We start from the raw sequence: 18943 nt of genomic DNA on the forward strand, positions 1-18943 counted from the left end.
TGAGATTGCTGTTTTCTGGTAGTCTATGTACATACGTTTCTGCTAGACATCTTTGTCTCATGTCTTTGTGTTTTGTTCCTTCTGACTATTTGATTATATTATTTCCCACTCCTCAGGAGTCAGTATACATCCTTTACTCATGCCACTTCTTTCTCAATGTGCAACAGATAATCAAGTGTATTGCTCTTGTGTCCAAGGGGAAGATTTCTCTTAATCACTTTCCTTCAGGGTCAAGATCGAGTGGGGCTTTCATACAGCAGCAACTGTTTCGTGACTGGCACCAACATATTATACCAACATTTTTGTGAGCCAGGCCCAGATCCTTTTTCCCCCTGTCAGCGTGTCCCCAGTGGTGCCATAGGCATGGATTGAAGGAAAGGTACTAGTACTACATAGATCAGGCAAATGAGCCTCGGTTACCTGTCTGTGTAATTTACTCAGATGTTCTAGACTGACTTCAGTCAGTCTATATAGACAGAGATTTGTATATTATTTATATAATCATGTATAAATTATATAATGTATTGTATAATATAAATAATATTATAAAGCATAAACCTTATGTAATTTAGAAATGATATACACACACATATATATATATAATTTTTTAATTTATTAAATTGAACAGGATTTCTCATCGAATATCGGCACTACCAGTTGTAGTGAAAACTTTTGTCTTGTGCTTGCCTATAATGAGAACATTTCTAATATTTTGCCATTATGTAAGATCTGTGCTTAAGGTCTTTTATAAATACACTATATTTAGTTAAGGGATTTTCTCTTTATTTCTATCTTTCTAAGAGACTTGATCAGGATCTCTGATAAAAATAGGAATTTTTCAGTTGAAAAATTGAATGATCTCCTCCCTCCACTTTTAAGTTAGTGGTAAAATGAATCACACTTGCATCTGTCCTAATGTTGACCCATACTTGCCAACCTAAAAAATATTTATTTGGTCATGAGGTATGGTGATTTGTATACTGCTGTTTTAATTTGCTGTTATTTTATTTAAGATTTTGCATCTATATCCATAGATGGAATTTCCTTTAGTTATCATTTTTGGGTTATCTTTTCTGGAATCAACAGCAGGATTTTGCCATTCCGTAAAATGAGTTGAAAAACTAACCAATTCTAGGCCCTGGAATGGATATATTACATAGTAATTATCTGTTCCTGAAAGGTTTGGTAAAACCTTTACATTTCCCTTCGTATTTCCATAAAAATAATCAGTTGCCGAAATAAGAATTGTGTTAAGACTTCAGTGGCGTGACAAAAAAAAATCAACATCATAGAAATTGCTCTCATCAATTTATTTTGTTTTCAGTGGGGAGATTTATATACATGGATATAAAGCACAAACACCTAGCTATGTTATGTTTATAAAAATGTCTCATGTTTCCAGGGCCACCCAGTGCATTATGACATGAAGCCCAACCTTAACAACATTTTTTTTCTGGGGTTTTATCCAATCCATACAATATCAACAAGATACAGGGAAGATATTTAACCTGGAGACTTTAAAAAGATAACAAAACAAATTGTAAAATAATGGAACTCAAAACATACACTGAAAACTGTAAAGTTTACTCTGCATTTAATTTAAGCATATAAAACAGATGTTACATTATTAGCTTATGCTATTTACCATCCAATCCCACCTACAGAGTGACAAAAACCATTAATCAGGTGTGACTAAATGTTATGTGCTGGATCCCAGATATTTAAAAGCAAACCCTCTGACAGCATAATTTCTGGAATTAACTATTTACTCATTAGATTAGTTAGGATAATGTTCAGATGTGAATAGCAGAAACATAAAACAACAGTGGCTTAAACAAGCTAAAAGTTCATTTGTCTCTCAGGTAAGAGCTCATAGCTAAACATTACTGTGAGACAGTAGGACGGCCCTGTTACACAATGTCCTCAGGGATCCAGACTCCTTCCAACATTCCACCGTGCCATCCTTTGGGCATGGTCTTCACACATGACCTGAGATGGAATTATAGCCATCACATATATTCTAGGCAACAGGTTAGAGGAAGTGGTTGTGAAGGTTCAATAGGTACATGCCAGTTGTAACATATCAAAGGGTCCTGGAAGCTCTCACAGGGTATTTCGACTTACAGCCCATGGAATATTGTTATATTTCATACATCACTACAAAGGAGGCTGGCCAGTATATTTTATTATTCTAGGAAGACATGTATCTAACCAAAAACCCTCTTGTAATGAGAGAAAAGGAGAGTAGATATTGAGAGAAAACTAACCTGCCTCCACCATTTCTGCCTCCACCATTTCACACACACTCACAAGTAGTCTGCTCTTGCATTTCCTGATCTTCTCCAGCTCATGAATACAAGCCCCTGGTGATAAATGTCCTTGCCCAAAGAGTAGAAATAGATCAGTACAAATTAATCAGTGTGTATGGAGAAAACAACTTAAAGAGCATAAACTTACTGTCAGTGGGTCATGGTGCTATACTGATAGATTAAAAAAAAAAAAAAGAATATTCCTAAAATGTAAAAATTAAACCCTAGTCTTTCAATCAGCCAATATATTCTGGGCACCAGTAATGTGATCCTCACTCTTGGGGTGCCATATGTGTCACATGAATGTTGATTTAGGTGTTTATAATACAATTAGAATGGTGACACATATAATAAAATGTTACACAGCCTAATAATTATTAATCACAAAGTAAGAGATGTGACAAAGCTCCATATGATTAAGTAATATACTAATAGTATAGACAAGAATGGGGATTTATGCTTCGGTTATTATGGCAGTTAGGAATTTGAAGGGACTGATTATCCTTTTGAAAACAACTAAAAATACTGGATTAATCATAAAAATGTCATATTAAAAGCAGCTATGATATGACAAAATAGTAATTTATTTCCAATCAAAAACAGGGAAAAAAATGAATCCAAAGAGTTAGCATAGGACTAATGTAGTGTTAACATGGGGGCATTTTCTAAACCTAGAAACTTGAATTTCATTTTCATAGCCTCGTGGAATCATGGGGATTAAAAATAAAGCACAAAGTTAACCCAAGTTAGGAAGTTGATAAAAGACACTTCCCAATCAATAATCTGTGACTCCAGGTGTCCACAAACTAAATGAGAGTAAATCAGAAATAAGCCCATCCTTCTTTCCCCACTTCCAGGAGGCTACAAGGAAATCTGACATGGTACTAAAGGAAAACAAAAAGGATAAATCTTCAATGAAAAGTTGTAAACCAGCTTTTCAGTATATTTGTAGCTAGAATTCATTTCATTTGTGTGGTCCAAAATACCTCAGACTATAAATTTACTTTAAGATAGTCACAGACACAGTTCCCTCAGGTACATGGCAGAAAAAAACAAAAACACTCTTCAGATTTTTAGAGGAATTCATCTTCATTCTAGGACTCAACAATTCCCACAAATAATTTCCCAAAGAAAATCAGCAACAAAGAATTAAAACTTACAATGTACACAGCAAATGAAGGCATTATTAGAACAACAGCAACAACAAGAGCCAAAACGAAATGAGATTTCAGGTATTTAATTAATGAGCTCTAAATTATAAAATGCCTATTAAAGAAAAGACTTAATATATCTGTGGACACTATAAAAAATGACCCAGCAGATAATGAGAAAGAATAAAAGAGATACTCTAGAAATTAAAAAAAAATACATTTATTCAAATTTAAGAACTCAACTGATGTGACCGTGAACAGATTAAAAACAGCTAAAAAGAAAACTAATTAGAATATTGATCAGAAGAAACTGTCTACAATGCAGTATGAAGAAATAAAGAAATGGGGTAAGAAGATTGAGGGTAGAGTTAGCATGCCTCACATATTTTCAATCAAAGCCCCAGATGGACAGGAGAGAGAGAACAAGGCAAGGACAGTATTTGGGAAGATAGTGGGAAGATATCTAGAAATGATAAAAGACACATCAATTCACAAATTGCAGAGTCTTAATACATCCCCCACAGAAGAAATGTCACATTACAGTAAAGCAGCACACGACCAAAGACAAAGAGATGGTATTAAAAGAAGCCAGAGATCAGATTTTTTTTCAATGTAACAACAGACTGACATCTGACTTTTCAATAGCCTCAGTGAAATCAAAAGCCAGTGGAACAGCATTTTCAATGGGCTGAAATAAATGACTGTCAATCAAGACTTCTATATCCAGAGAAGATATAATTTTTTTTAATTTTTTTTTCAATGTTTTTTATTTATTTTTGGGACAGAGAGAGACAGAGCATGAACGGGGAAGGGGCAGAGAGAGAGGGAGACACAGAATCGGAAACAGGCTCCAGGCTCTGAGCCATCAGCCCAGAGCCTGACGTGGGGCTCAAACTCACAGACCGCGAGATCGTGACCTGGCTGAAGTCGGACGCTTAACCAACTGAGCCACCCAGGTGCCCCGAAGATATAATTTTTAAAGAGCATAAATAATGACATTTTTCTTATAAGCAAAATTGAGAAAGTTTTCCACTAAGAGATCTTCATTAATAAAATTCTAGGGGATATTCTCCAGGTATAAAGAAAGTGATCCCCAATGGAAAGTCTGAGATATAAGAAAAAATATAGAGCAAAGAAATTAGTATTTGAGTAAATTTAAGTGAACTTTGACTATATTAAACAAAAAAATGGTAATAATATATTGTGGAATATAGAAAAGATAGAATTAAAATATCTAGCAAAGTAATATAAATCAAGAAGGAAGTAAATGGCATTAAAAGTCTTTAAGATTTCTACTGTCTAGGAGAAGGGTAAAGGTATTATATGGCATTAGACTTTGATTATTCACATTATAATTTCTAGGGAAACCACTAAAAGAAAAAACATAATACAACTTCCAAAGTAGTGGAAGGGTATACTAGAATAATAAAAAAAATAATCAACCCTAAAAAAGCAAGAAAGGAGAAAAAAGACAGGACAATTTGAAATGTTAGTAATTGCATTAAATCTAAATGTACCATATGTTCCAGTTAAAGGAAAAAAATTTTAGGCTATACCTTATAAATTACAAGTTGCATATTAATTCTAAGGAACATATAATTATAATATATAATTTTAAGGGATACAACATAGAAAAAATAGAAAAGTTGAAAATGAAAGCATGAATAAAAAACATATCATGAAACACTAATCAAAGCAAAGTTGGTACATTCTCATCCATTATCTTCCCAAATATTGCTTCTGCTTCCTTCTCTTTCTCTTCCTTCTAAGAGCTCCGATTTAAAATATGTATATACACATATAGAGAAACAAAAGAACAGAAATATATAGAAGATGTGAACAAAATGGACAAAAGTGGGGGTCTCCCCCTTTTACCTACATGAATTTATATTATTTCAAATTTTAAAATAAGCATATTTTATTCTTAAATTTTTTATTCTTGTTTAATTAAAAAAAGCTGTCACCACCTACTCTAGGACTTATTTCTTTCAGGCAAACTTTTAGCCTTCCCTCTAACAGAGAGCAGAAGAGATGCTCTTATTTACACGTTATAGGTGCGAGAGTAAGCTGTGAGACCCCTGTGCCAGATACAAAACACAGCCAGCCTCATCACTGATAGTAGTGGCAAATACTTGAGATGCACAAGAATTGGGGAGCAGCTTTAAGGTCTGTGGAGTTTGGAGTGGACTCACCAAAGAAAGACCTACAACCAGGAAAATCTCATGAATATGTGCTGGCATCCCTGGAAATTTTTGGAAGTCTTTGAGAAAAGGAACTCAAGGAAAGAAACATCCTGGATTAAGGAAACATATATTAGGAGTCATCAAGGTTTGGCTAAGTATGTTAATGAAATAACATCTGTGCTCACCAGCTGGTAGTGCCTTCACCAACTTCCCTAGAATGTATTTGGAGAAATCCCAAATTATAAAACTTAAAGCTATGAGATGAAAATGTAGCTCAGTCTGCTTGAGCAATTAAGGTGAAACATGTTTGATTTCATTTTGTAATTGGAATAAAATGTTTGCAATAGTAAATTTAACACAATCCAAGGTTTTTTTTTCCTTAAAACATATTCCACTTGTGTCCTTTCCCCTCCAAGCTGGAGCAATGAAGCTGATCTCCAGAGCAAAAGCACAGGTTAGGACTCTGCAGGCAGAATGAGGAGCAGGAACTCTGTTCTCACAGGGAGGCAAGAGATGATGTAGGACATTTAGGATAATATATAGTTTCAAGGGCTTCCAACACATGGCCAAGCAGAACTAAAAAGAAATATAGTCACAAATATGGAAAGATTAGCCTAATGCGACCATTGTTAACCTGCACTTTGCTAATCCATTAGGTTTTCATCCTACATGAATCACTGCAGAAAGTGAGATTCATCCCTACCCCCATTTCAACTAGATAAACGACCCATTTTTATGGGATTACACTTAAAGAAAGCTTGCACTCCTAAATGATCGTTTTAAATTTTGGTACCATTTGTAAAAAGTAAACAGATCTAGACAATTTTTAAATGCCCCACTGACTGTGGAACCCACATTTCCTTAAACTATCAGCATCACCATTTTTTAATACCTTAAAAATGTAATCTCCCATGACCATAATTTCAGAAAAATGTTGGTTCTCTTACTATGTGCTAGAGCTCTTGCAAGTACTCTACATGCATATTTGTGTCCAATACTCGTAATAGCCTTTGGATATCAGTATAATTTGTTTAAGTTTTTTAAAAAATGTTTATGTATTTTGAGAGAGAGAATGAACAAGTGGGAGAGGGGCAGAGAAAGAAAGAAAGAGAGAGAGAATCCCAAGGAGGCTCAACACTGTCAGCACAGAGCCCAATGTGGGGCTCAATCCCACAAACCACGAAATCATGACCTGAACTGAAATAAAAAGTCAGACGCTTAATCATCTGAGCAACCAGGCACCCCCCTCCATGTTTTTAAAGTTTTTATTTTTATTTATTTTTGGGAGAGAGAGAGAGAGAGAGAGAGAGAGAGAGAGAGAGAAACCAAAGCAGGATCCACAGCATGGAGTCGGTCGCAGGGCTCAATCCCACGACTGTGAGATCATAACCTGAGCCAAAATCTAGAGTCAGATGCTTAACCGACTGAGCCACCCAGGCTCCCCAGTACCAGTTTTATGCTCACTTTTTAAATAATAAAACTTAGGCTTAGAGTGTTTTGAAAATTACCTACATTAAAAAATATAGTAAACATCAGTCACAAATATGGTTCAGCTTCTCTCCCTTTGAAGTCCATATTCTTAAAGTCACAGTACTTGAAAGCAATTAATAGTTGGTTTATCACACTTGAAGCATCTGAGCTACAGAAAAATTGTATTACCTTTCTTGTCATTTATATCAAATCATGAACGTAAATCTCACCAAAAGACAACAATATTATAGTGTCAAAAAGAAATAAACTGGGTCAAAAAATAAAAATAAAAATCTTCACCAAAACTTAGATTGCTTACTAACATTACTAGTTTGTGTGTTTTTTTATAACTATGTAATTATGTATGTGACTATTTTTCCTTCAAATTAAGGTTTTTTTTTTTCTTTTTACACTTCCCAAACACTAAAAGAAACTACAATCTGAAGGGGAAAAAAAAGTCAAAAGAGTAGAAGAAAGAAAACTGAAAAGAACACCAAAAGAAAACCCAGCAGGAAACTTGAACACTGTGTTTTATTGTCTTCAGAGGGAAAAGGGAGGGTCTTCCAAAATGCTAATATTGGTACAGCTTTCTGACTCATCCCTTTATCCCCCACAGCACCTGGCATATTGCTTTGCATATGTACATAATCAATATTTAAATGAATGGATGGATGCATATGAGGCTCAGAGTTCCAAAATTCTATATTTTGATTCTCCCCCTCAAATCTAACACCATACACTCACTATGTTTTTTTAGAACTTGATCACATTGAAATAAAAAAACAGGATTTGGTCCTATTAAGGACACAAATTGCTTAATATGTTGAGGTTTAACATAACAGACACCACATCTTTATATGAACATGTAGTTTGTTTATAATGCTATTCCTGTTACCCATATTTCAATTACATAACAAACTACCAAGAACTTGGCGGCTTAAAACAACAGGTTTTTAATTTTTTCTCTCATGGTTCTGTAGGTTGACTGGTTCTAACTCAGGGCTTCTTATGTGGTTGCAGTCCAACAGTTACTGGGGCTAGAGTCATTTGAAACCTTGACTGGGCTGGACATCTAAGGCAGCTCATTCTCATGGTTGGCTGCTGATAATGGCCACCAACTACGGCTCAGCTGTCACTGCCAATTGGAACTCCTACACATGGCTTCTCCATGTGTCTGGGAGTTCTCACAACAAGGAAGGTTGATTCTGAGAGGAAACATCCCAAAAGACCAACAAAGAAGATGTGAAACTTCTTATAACCTAGGCTTAGCAGCTACAGAGCATCACTCCTGCTCCGTGTTATTGGTCACACTAGCTAGTTAGGCCAGCCCAGACTCAAGGAGATGGAAATTAGATTCCACTCTTGATATGAAGAACAATGGACAGGTTTAGAGAAGAAAGAAACTGGTGATGGCCATCAGTGAGACTCTTATCCATCACAAATGCCTAAGACTTATGGAATTTTTACAAGATTAAATGTTAACTGTTTCGTCTGGGAATCATATTAAAACTCATTAAGAACTCCTTCAGGCATAACTATGAACTAAATATTTGCAAAGTGAAAATGATGTGTTTAATCACTACACACCTTTTCCAAGAAACATAAAATTTCAAGCCAACTCGATTTATTTGTCAAGCTATACAATAGTTTCTGTGGTTAATAAAATTTCAAATGAGTATACTTCAGTTACTTCTAAGAAAAAAACATGAAACAATACCATGACTATCTCCTAGTACTAACTTCCACAACTTCTTAATGACAACCTACACATTATGAAAAGTAAAATAAAGTCTTGCCATTTCTCCTGGATCTTAGTGGAAAGAAGAGGAAAGAATGATTGGCTTTGTCCCGCTAATGTATTCACAGTTAACAATAAGGAGAAAAGGGCTGACACTTTATTGCCCACAATTTGTCAGGATCTATTTGTTTTGAATGTTAATTTAATCCTCATAAAATCCAAAAAAGGTAGATAGATTGACTCCATTTTGCAAATAAAGAGACTGAAGTTCTTCAAGGTTTAGAACTGCACCCGAGTTAAGGGAAGGAATAGTATTAGGGCCCTGAATTTTTTTTCCTTACACTATCTTGTCTCATGAGGCAAAGTGAGTGTGTCTGTATTACAAACCCTCCATAAAGAAGGAGGTAATTTGGCGACAATATATACCAATATAAAGGAGGGGAAAAAATTGAAAATGAAAATGTATTTACACTCCACTGGTTCATCTTATATATGAAAAGTGAAAAAGAAATACCTATATTCATATAGAAATCCTAGAACGATTGCTTTACCTTCAGTGATTTGGGGAATGGAGTAATTCAAATCAGTGAGGAAAGACATAAAATAAATTTCTTTATAGGCATATATTTGATGATGTGGTCATTCTATACTTCTATCAAATATACTAAAGAATATTACAGGTAACATTGCTTCATATTATTTGCCTTTATGACTAAGGCTTGATGTAAACTAGTAAAATAAATAACTCAGTGGATGAATCTGAAGTAAGATTTGCACTCTTTTTTTAGTCAGGCAAGGTTTAGACTAATACCTTCACCTTTCTCGAAAAGAAAAGGATTAAATAAATTTAGAGCTTTCAACAAAAGCCTAAAACTAAAGAAGACCGAAACTTTAAATCAGAGTCTGAAAGATAGATGTATTGTATTATTTAAATATTAGCACAGATGCACTCTTGAATATGAAGCATTAAAATTTAAGTTGTTTATCTCTCAGATTTAATTTAATATCATGCAAGGCAAATAGACCTTTACTTATTCTGGTAAAGTAGCACTGAATCAATTGTAGCCATTGCCTATTCAAAGAGAAAAACAAAAGAAAAAAACCATAGCAGCAATTATTTGTATGTATCTGAAGAAAAAGAAGACTTTAAATATTTATGAAACACTTTTTTAATTTCTTGTGATTATAACCTAAAAATATGCAAGTCTCTTGGGTCTTTGCTATGATGAACCAAGATCTTCTAAAATAGGCAATGATGACTGACATAGCATGCAAGGTCAAATAATCCTATTTTGTTTCGTACAACCTGTCTCAAGGGCAATGTTATGTTTAATAAATATTCTTTTTTATTTAATAGTAGGATTGTATTTCCCTATGTCTAACCCATAGGCACATTTGCAATGCCTGACATAAAATAAGGTCTCAGTAGATATCTTGGGGAGAACTGAATGTTTCCTTTTCAGTACTAAGGCAGAGGGGAGGGGGCACATTAAACCATGTCCAAAACTTCCTACTAACTTCTGGATGCCTTGTGAATTGTATATATACACATAACCCCTAGAATATTTCAACATAGGTAATTTTTAAAAAACACAGGTAATTTATGGGGCACCTGGGTGGCTCAGTCGGTTGAGCATCCGACTTCAGCTCAGGTCATGATCTCGCAGTCTGTGAGTTCGAGCCCCGCATCAGGCTCTGTGCTGACAGCTCAGAGCCTGGAGCCTGCTTCTGATTCTGTGTCTCCCTTTCTCTCTGCCCCTCCTGATTCATGCTCTCTCTCTGTCTCAGAAATAAGCATTAGAAAAAATTTTTTAAATAAAATAAAATAAAAACATAGGTAATTTATACGAATAGTTTGGCTATTTTGACTCCCTAAATGAATCAAATCCTTCTAAATGAACTGGCTCATTTGTAAACAATGCAGTCCTACAGCTGATTTTAATATTGTCATTTCCCTTAACGCCTTGCATCTTATTGCAACTGTTTATAAGGTTTTTCCTAGAAAGTTGGCTTACAGATAAAATCACAAAGTATGTGGAGAAATATCTCCACTTTCTTCCCATGTTTAAAACTCATACAGTTTTATCTGATTGTCATGTTTTATGAACAGCCAGTGGTTCGAAAAACAAGGCTTGTCTTTCCCATAAATCTCTTATTTCGGTCTGTGTTCAAGGCTCAGGTCTGCTGCAAAGGCTTATGTCTAATGCACAGTGTCACCATCTCTAAAATTGGAGTCATTTAAAGGTTTGCCCATGCCCTCTGTGAGATAAGGGATTGACAGTGCTAAATCCATGGGTGACCATTAAGGTAGTAATCCCCAACTCTACCTTTCTAACCAACCTCTATTAAGGTAGGGTGGCATTTGCTACACTTGAGCCAATACACCTAATCACATGTCCTGCCCCTCACAGTAATCAACAAATAGGTATTTCAGAGGAAAAGACCAAAATTTCTTTAAAAAAATCTTAAAAAAATAATCTAGCATAGGAAAAAGCAATACATGGAAAGACTCTCAATCCTAATTCCCACGGACAATAAATCCACATTCAGAAGTGTTAAATAATCTTTCTCTTATATCTCCACTGACCAGGCTACAAGTGCCTAGTGGTGATCATAAAATTTTCCAGCACTCTTGAAAACCCAGACACAATAACTGCCTCAATAAATCCCACTCAAGTCATACAGCTTGCTCTCCAAGAACATGTCTCTCTCTTTTTTAATCCACTTTTGTTTTCTAAAAGATATTCTGGGTTATGGGATGTGGTTTCTCAGGCTAATAGGGTGCCAATCCATTCTTCAGTGTGGCTCATGTCTTCATCTCGTGTAAACCTCAAGATTCACAACCTTTTCTTAAAGTATATTAGTTTATTCCATATGCTCTTATTCAGATTCTGTGAATGGATGCTGGTGACAATGAAAACTCCATAATCTCAGAAGTTGTGTAAAGATAGTCTTTGGCTTTGACATTAGGATTCCACTAATGTGTTCTAGAGTACTGAAGATTGTAGGTATCTAAAGTTGAAGAGGAACATGTTGCTGATATGATTGCAAATTTCAAATATTGAAGAGGCATTAAAGATTTCTACTCAGGGCGCTCCTAGCTGGCTGTGTTGGTAGAGCAGGTGACTTTTGATCTCAGGGTCATGAGTTTGAGCCCCACGTTGAACACAGAGATTACATTTAAAAAAAAAAAGGATTCATACTCAAAATGCTTTCCTTTTGCCATCTGGTAATATCTCCACCATGTTATATAGAAAGCTTCATAATGACAGTCCTACCTATTCTAGCACCATGTTGTATACAAGGTATCTACTCAGTAAGTTTTAATTGAGTTTAACCGTGGGCATTAACAACATCCTACAGGGAATCCAAACAACAAAATTAAATTATCTAATGGTAAAACTAAGCAATGTTTAGCACATTTTGTTTTCAAATGCCAGGATAATCTCCTGAAAGTATTTTACTAAACTTTACCATTTATGGATTTTTCAGAAGCATTAGTAAAACTAACAGAAAAAGTACTGTTGGTATAGTTTATATGAAACTGATGTATTTATGTATTTATTCTATTCATCATTAGGAGATGTTTTAAGAGAAATGAGTTAGTGACACTGAATGGGATTCAAATTCTGCCTTCTCCACTAACTAGAATATTTACTAGTGTTTGTTAAAATAATAATACTTTGCATCAGGATTATAAGATTAAATGAGAAAACACACGAAAATCCCCTAGTAAAATGCCTAGCATATAGCAGATCTCAGTGGATGTTTATTGACCTATACTTAATCAAATGTGAAAATGAAAGGAATATTGGGCAGAGATTCATCTAATGACAGGTTTTGAGCTCAAGATCTTAGAGAGTTTGCCCAGTTTTATAAACCAATTTGCACTATGTGGTATTTTCCAAAAGCATTTTTACCATAGAGTAAGATAGAGGTGGGTATAAACCCCATCCATTCATCTGGAAGAAATATCTTTAGATTTATATCACTCTGAGGAAACATATTAAAATTTCATATTTCTTTCTGACGTCTTATTCCTAACCGAGTTAGTGAACCTGTCATCTGTATATAAAGACTCACTTTCAAGGAGAATGAAAAATGGTTCTCTTCTATAATCAGGGACTCACCTCTGTATCCTCCCTAGTAACATCAGCCGTTGTGACTCTGGCTCCCTAGCAACCATGTCGTTCTATATAAGACGGCTTTATTTGAAACAATGTTCACTGGAGAAAAGGAAGTAGAAAAAAGTCCACATAAAAATAAAAATAAAACAAGAAATGTCCATGAGGATAAGTACAATCAATGCTTCCTTGGGATGCTAAATAATTTTCCTTGTATAATTTTAATAAAAAATTAAAATTAAGAGAGTATAGATTTGTCAGAGAGCTGAAATATGTATATATATATATATATATATATATATACATATATACATACATACATATATATACATACATATACATATTTTATCAGGTAAGAACTTTGTTTCACATTTTATGCTAAAAGAACAGTAATATAAGAAAGGAAAATTCTATTCAAACCAGAAAGTTTAAAAAAACAATATACCAAATATTTCATGAGAGCTTTACTTTACTAAATACAATTTTGATGCAACAATCTGTACTTGAGTCTTTCTGCCCTGCAGTCTCTGGGTGAGCTAATTTCTGTATTGAGTTGGTTCTCAGTGCCAAAGGTCTGACAGAACATGGGAAAGTTTAAGCAAACAGTTCACTTTACTTGAAACAGATTTACTACTGTCATCAGGAACACTGTGTCCCTCATGGCCTCATTTTATGGCCCTTGCACCTGATGGGCTGGTTCATGACAAACTCATTCCTCGTCAGTGCCCATTACCTGCCTAAGCCTTTCCCACAGGCCTTCCGTGCAACCTCTATGCAGCATCTCACTTCAAATCCAGTATTCTTTCAGCCAAAAGCAGTGATCACAAATAGCTGAACTTCATTTTCTGATTTCCAATGGAGTAAAAACTGATGTCCATATCTGAATGAAAAAGATATCTCCCAAAATCATACTCTACAAAAACAATTGATATTCTAAACCAGGAAATATTTCATGAAAGTGCATATTAAGCAAATATGTCACCTAAAGAAATTATATATTATGCCTTAAAATCTTATCCTATACATAAATAGATGCTGTCTTAGGAAAATGTTTTTTAAAATAAAAGCAGTAATAATATGTTTACAAACACATAGCATCTTAAACTTTTAAAACCATTATTATACTCATGTTATAAACAATGAAACTGAGACAGTGATTCATTAGATGTCACATAGTAAATTAGTGACAGAATAGAACAAGAGCCAGGGTCTCCCACCTGTAAGCTCAGGATACTGAGGCAAATTCTGGGCCTCTTTGAATTAGCAAAGACCAGAGCAGAAAGCCCTCTTCATGGTGCCACATTCTTTCCAGGTCCCAGATCAGTCCCAGGTCAGTTTATGTTCTTTCTCTCCTTTCAGACCAACAGCTTGCTCTCAAATCATAGAAAAAGAAAAGAGACTATGCTGACTTAAATATCTGGCTTTGTGGATCTACTTGCAAGGGAAGAACAACATAATCATAAGATACGTGGAACTAACCAAGATATTTAACCAGGGACCTAACAATTTAGGCAACACTTAGTTATTCAATACTTCCTAACCTCCCAGCATGTTTCTAGACATTTGGAAAACAAAAACAAAGAAAGCAATCTCTTCCCTCATGGAGCCTACATTCTTTGAACAGGAGATGACAATAACTTATAAACATAATACATAGTAAATACAAGGGGATAAAAATAGGGCAGGGTAGGGAGATTAGGAATACTGGGTAGTAGATGGAAGGGGTGGTGCAGGATATAGAACAATAGACAGTGCACAGTTCTCCTCTCAAAATAATTTAGTAGAACCTAATGAGGGAAAGAGTAACAGAGCAGGAAGGACAGATAACAGAGTATTAACAAATAACATGGCATAATAAACATATGTAATACTGAGACCTAACATACCAAACTCAGTTTGCATCCCTCAGAACCTCTGGAGTTACATCCCTCCTGGGGGTGACCCATGAGATTTTAATGTATGTTTGCTCCTCTGTTCTGGTTAAATAGACTTCTATGTTTCCTCATACTCCATATCATATCTCCCCTTCTCCAGATGAATTCTGAATGTAAGAAATTCCCTCTTTATGGTATGTCCTTGTAGTTAGCGTCCACTAAATTCTGGAACCAAGTTTAACGTGATTCCAATGAAACTGCCATCTTTCCTCTCTATTACTGCTGGACTTGTCATCAACCAGGTGCTCCTGGATTGATAGGCTCTAATTCCACTTGCCCTCTTTCCAATGATTTTTTTACCCCAAATCACATTCCTTTCAAGAGGAAGCAGAATGCTTTAGCGGCTTAGTGCCTTTTTTCTCTCTACCTCCAGGATATCCCAGACTCTGTCTTATCCAGAATATTGTTTCCTTCCTCTTTCGTTCCTTTTTCTTTTCTCCAACTTATCTGTAGATTCTATTTTGTCTTCTAGAGTTATCCAAATGGATCAGCTCCACTAAATGCTTCTACTAGTGGTATTTGAAACATGGTAGTTCTTGAATATAGATTGCTTTCTGGTAGAAATTATTTCTCAGTAATAAGAATGCTCTCCTCAGCCAAGTTTTAGTAGAATGTAAGATTCCAAGATGGCCTAATTTAGCTCAAAACTCTGCTTCTGGAAAGTGAAAAGTTCTGCTCTGGCAGTCACACTCCTGGTTTCTAGTGCCAGCTCTGCCATGAACCAGTTGTGTGATGGGATACCTTTGGGAAAATCACTTGATTTCTCTTAGTCAAAATATAAAGTCTTATGGAAATCTCCAAGTCTTCCAATTCTGAAGTTGTGTGATCTCCGGATGGTTGCATCAGATTAGAGAGCTGTACGTTATAAACTGTAAAATTATTTTACCCTTGTCCTTTTGTTTCTAAAACCCTAACCATTTCCATAATGTCAACTTGAAGCAGATCTTCATATATGTTAAATACTATTCCTATAAAGTAGAAATAAATTACTCAAGGTATTACTCAAAACTATGTATCTCAGATTCAGATATTTTAATCAAACACATTAAACAAAAGTCAAACCTTCTGGAAAACATAGACTAATAATGACATCCTTTTTAAGTTTTTATTTTAATTCCAAAATAGTGAACATACAGTGTTATATTGGTTTCAGGTGTGCAATATAGCGATTCAACAATTCCATACATTATCCGGTGCTCATCACAAGTACACACCTTTTTGTTTTAATGTTTATTTATTTTTAAAGAGAGAGAAAGAGAAAGCAATCATAGGAGGGGCAGAGAGAGAGAGGGAGAGAGAGAATCCCAAGCAGGTTCTGCACTGTCAGCATGGAACCCAATGTGGGGCTCGATCCCATGAACCTGTGAGATCATGACCTGAACTAAAACCAAGAGTAGCACACTTAACTGACTGAGCTACCCAGGCACCCCACAACAAGTGCACTCCTTAATCCTCATCACCTATTTCACCCGTCTCGCACCCACCTCCCCTCTGGTAGCCATCAGTTTGTTCTCTATAATTAAGAGTCTGTTTCTTGATTTGTCTCTCTGTCTCCTTTTCCCCTTTGCTTGCTTGTTTTGTTTCTTAAATACCACATGAGTTAAATCCTATATTTATCTTTCTCTGACTGACTGACTTATTTCACTTAGCATTACACTCTCTAGCTCCATCCATGTCATTGCAAATGGCAAGATTTTATTCTTTTTAATGGCTGAATAACATTCCATTGTATATATATACCACATCTTCTTTATCCACTCATCAATAGACATGGGCAGCTTCCATATCTTGGCTATTATAAATAATTTTGCTGTAAATATCAGGGTGCATGCATCCCTTTGAATTAGTGTTCTTGAATTCTTTGGGTAAATATCCAGTGGTGGGATTTCTGGGTCCTAGAGTAGTTCTATTTTTAACTTTTTGAGGAACCTCCATACTGTTTTCCACAGTGGCTGCACCAGTTTGCATTCCCACCAACAGTGCAAGAGGGTTCCTTTTTTTCCCACATCTTTGCCAACACCTGTTGTTTCTTGTGTTGTTGATTTTAACTAGTCTAGCAATAACACTTCTAACTATAATAATTCACCATTTACATCTCACAAATTATCTATAAAATGCAACTTACAAACAATAATCTTATGTCTTAATTATCTGAAAATGAAACACCTTATGAATTCATTTTTATTATTACTACTTTATTTCCTATGTTCTAAGAAATTTTGAAAAATGCTGAATTTATTTTCCTGCTTGGGGAAGAAATAAATACAAAACTATCTAACCCTAGTTCCTATAGCTAAGTTGAGTAAATTAAAGAAGAAAGAATGTAATTGTTCAAATTTACTGAGAGTGTTGTCAGGATCAAAGCTATGCTCTTTGAATTAAGTGATCATGCTGCTGAATTGTAGCAATAACAGCAAAATATAAACTAATTTTTCTCAAGCCATAAAGAATGTCTTTCCTTATACCTACCAGTTCTCAAAATATTACATATAAAGGTTTATCAAAGATTAGAGATCATTCTTCTAGTCCTCATAATTCACTTCACTTACAGGATGCCTCTAGAAACCAGCCTAACCTGCCTCACTCTTACTTTGAAAGCCAAATCATAGCCATTCTGAGACTGTTTTATTTATTATTTTTTTTAATGTTTATTTTTGGGAGAGAGAGAGAGAGAGACTGCTGGGGGAGAGGGGGGGACAGAGGGAGAGGGGACGTAGGATCCAAAGCAATACAAAGTGAGCTCTGTGCTGACAGCAGAGAGCCGGATGTGGGGCTCAAACTCACCAGCTGTGAGATCAAGACCTGAGCCCAAGTCAGCCACTTAACTGACTGAACCACCCAGGCGCCCCTTCTGAGACTATTTTAAATGGAATCGTCAGCAAGAGATTCCTTGATATTGGGTACTTTTAGCTACTTCTAGGCAACAAAAATAGCTAACTGAATAATCTCTTGTGGAATTTATTCATAGCTTATTTCATCATTTATTCACGAATATATCTTGAGTGTCTTCTATGGAGGCACTATTTTAGGCCAAAGATCCTTGTCCTCGGGTCTTTGAGGATTTTACTTTCTAATATGGAGATACAGACAATAGATAATATACATTACAAAAGAGTAAACCATATAGTGTGTTAGAAGATGCTAAATGCTGTGGGTAAAAAGAAAAATAGAGCAGGGTAAGAGGGATAGGATACACCAGGATAGAGTGCTTCAAAGTGAAGTGAGCATTGCACTAAGATTTTTGTACTAAGTAACTGGAAGGATGGTGTCACCATCAACTGATATTAGGAAGATGGAGGACAGAACAGATTGAAAGAGGAAAGAGTCATGGGGCATATGGGCTGGTATTTAGAGATTAGGAGCTCAATTTGGCTATGCCAAGAACGAGATGTCTGTTAGAAATGAGCATCTGATGATATATTTCATTCTACATTATATTAAGATACAGCAGGAGAATGATTTTTGTCATACTCATTTAGATGTTGAGAGGAAAATTGGAAACTTCTAATGAAAAACAAGGATACAGATGTCCCAATGAACCATTAGCCTTCTAATGAAAAGCTTCTATAAATAACTTAGGTTTTGATATGAATGAAGCTAAAAAATTTTCCACCTAGTCTTGACAAGTCCATGTAAGAATAGTTGTACCAGGTTCTACTTTCACGAATGTAGTAAATTTCATAGGAAACAGATACTTGGCTCCTAAAGGAGAGAGAAGTAAATCATAAACCACATGGAGAGGTTTCACAAAGAGAAGAAATGAACTTTTCTGGGGATGTGGAAATCTAACACAAGCTACTTTTCTCTCTCTGGTGGCACAAATTCCCACTGCCCAGAGACCCAGATTCTGAAAGGAAAAAAAAATTTATAGCTAAGGCATGTCAGCAGTGGACATTACCTCCTGCTGCAGAACAAATGGCATTGAACTTAGGAAAACATTGTTGATTAAAATACCTCATACAAATCTTTGGTTTTATGAAACCCAGATAATACCAAAAACAATGGCTATGTAACCTTTTTAAAACTAAATGTCT

At 35.3% G+C, this 18943-nt stretch overlaps 1 long non-coding RNA gene across 1 annotated transcript in view; it reads right to left on the bottom strand.

The window, feature by feature from the left end:
- The window catches only part of LOC109499415, a 49345-nt gene extending 36333 nt beyond the window's left edge, over positions 1–13012 (bottom strand). The window contains exon 1 of the long non-coding RNA XR_006596699.1: positions 12935–13012. This is a non-coding gene — a long non-coding RNA (uncharacterized LOC109499415). The remainder of the gene's footprint in view (positions 1–12934) is intronic.
- Positions 13013–18943: the final 5931 nt, after the last annotated feature.

Source organism: Felis catus, chromosome B1 (genome assembly GCF_018350175.1).
Source record: "Felis catus isolate Fca126 chromosome B1, F.catus_Fca126_mat1.0, whole genome shotgun sequence".
NCBI classification, from domain to species: Eukaryota; Metazoa; Chordata; class Mammalia; order Carnivora; family Felidae; genus Felis; species Felis catus.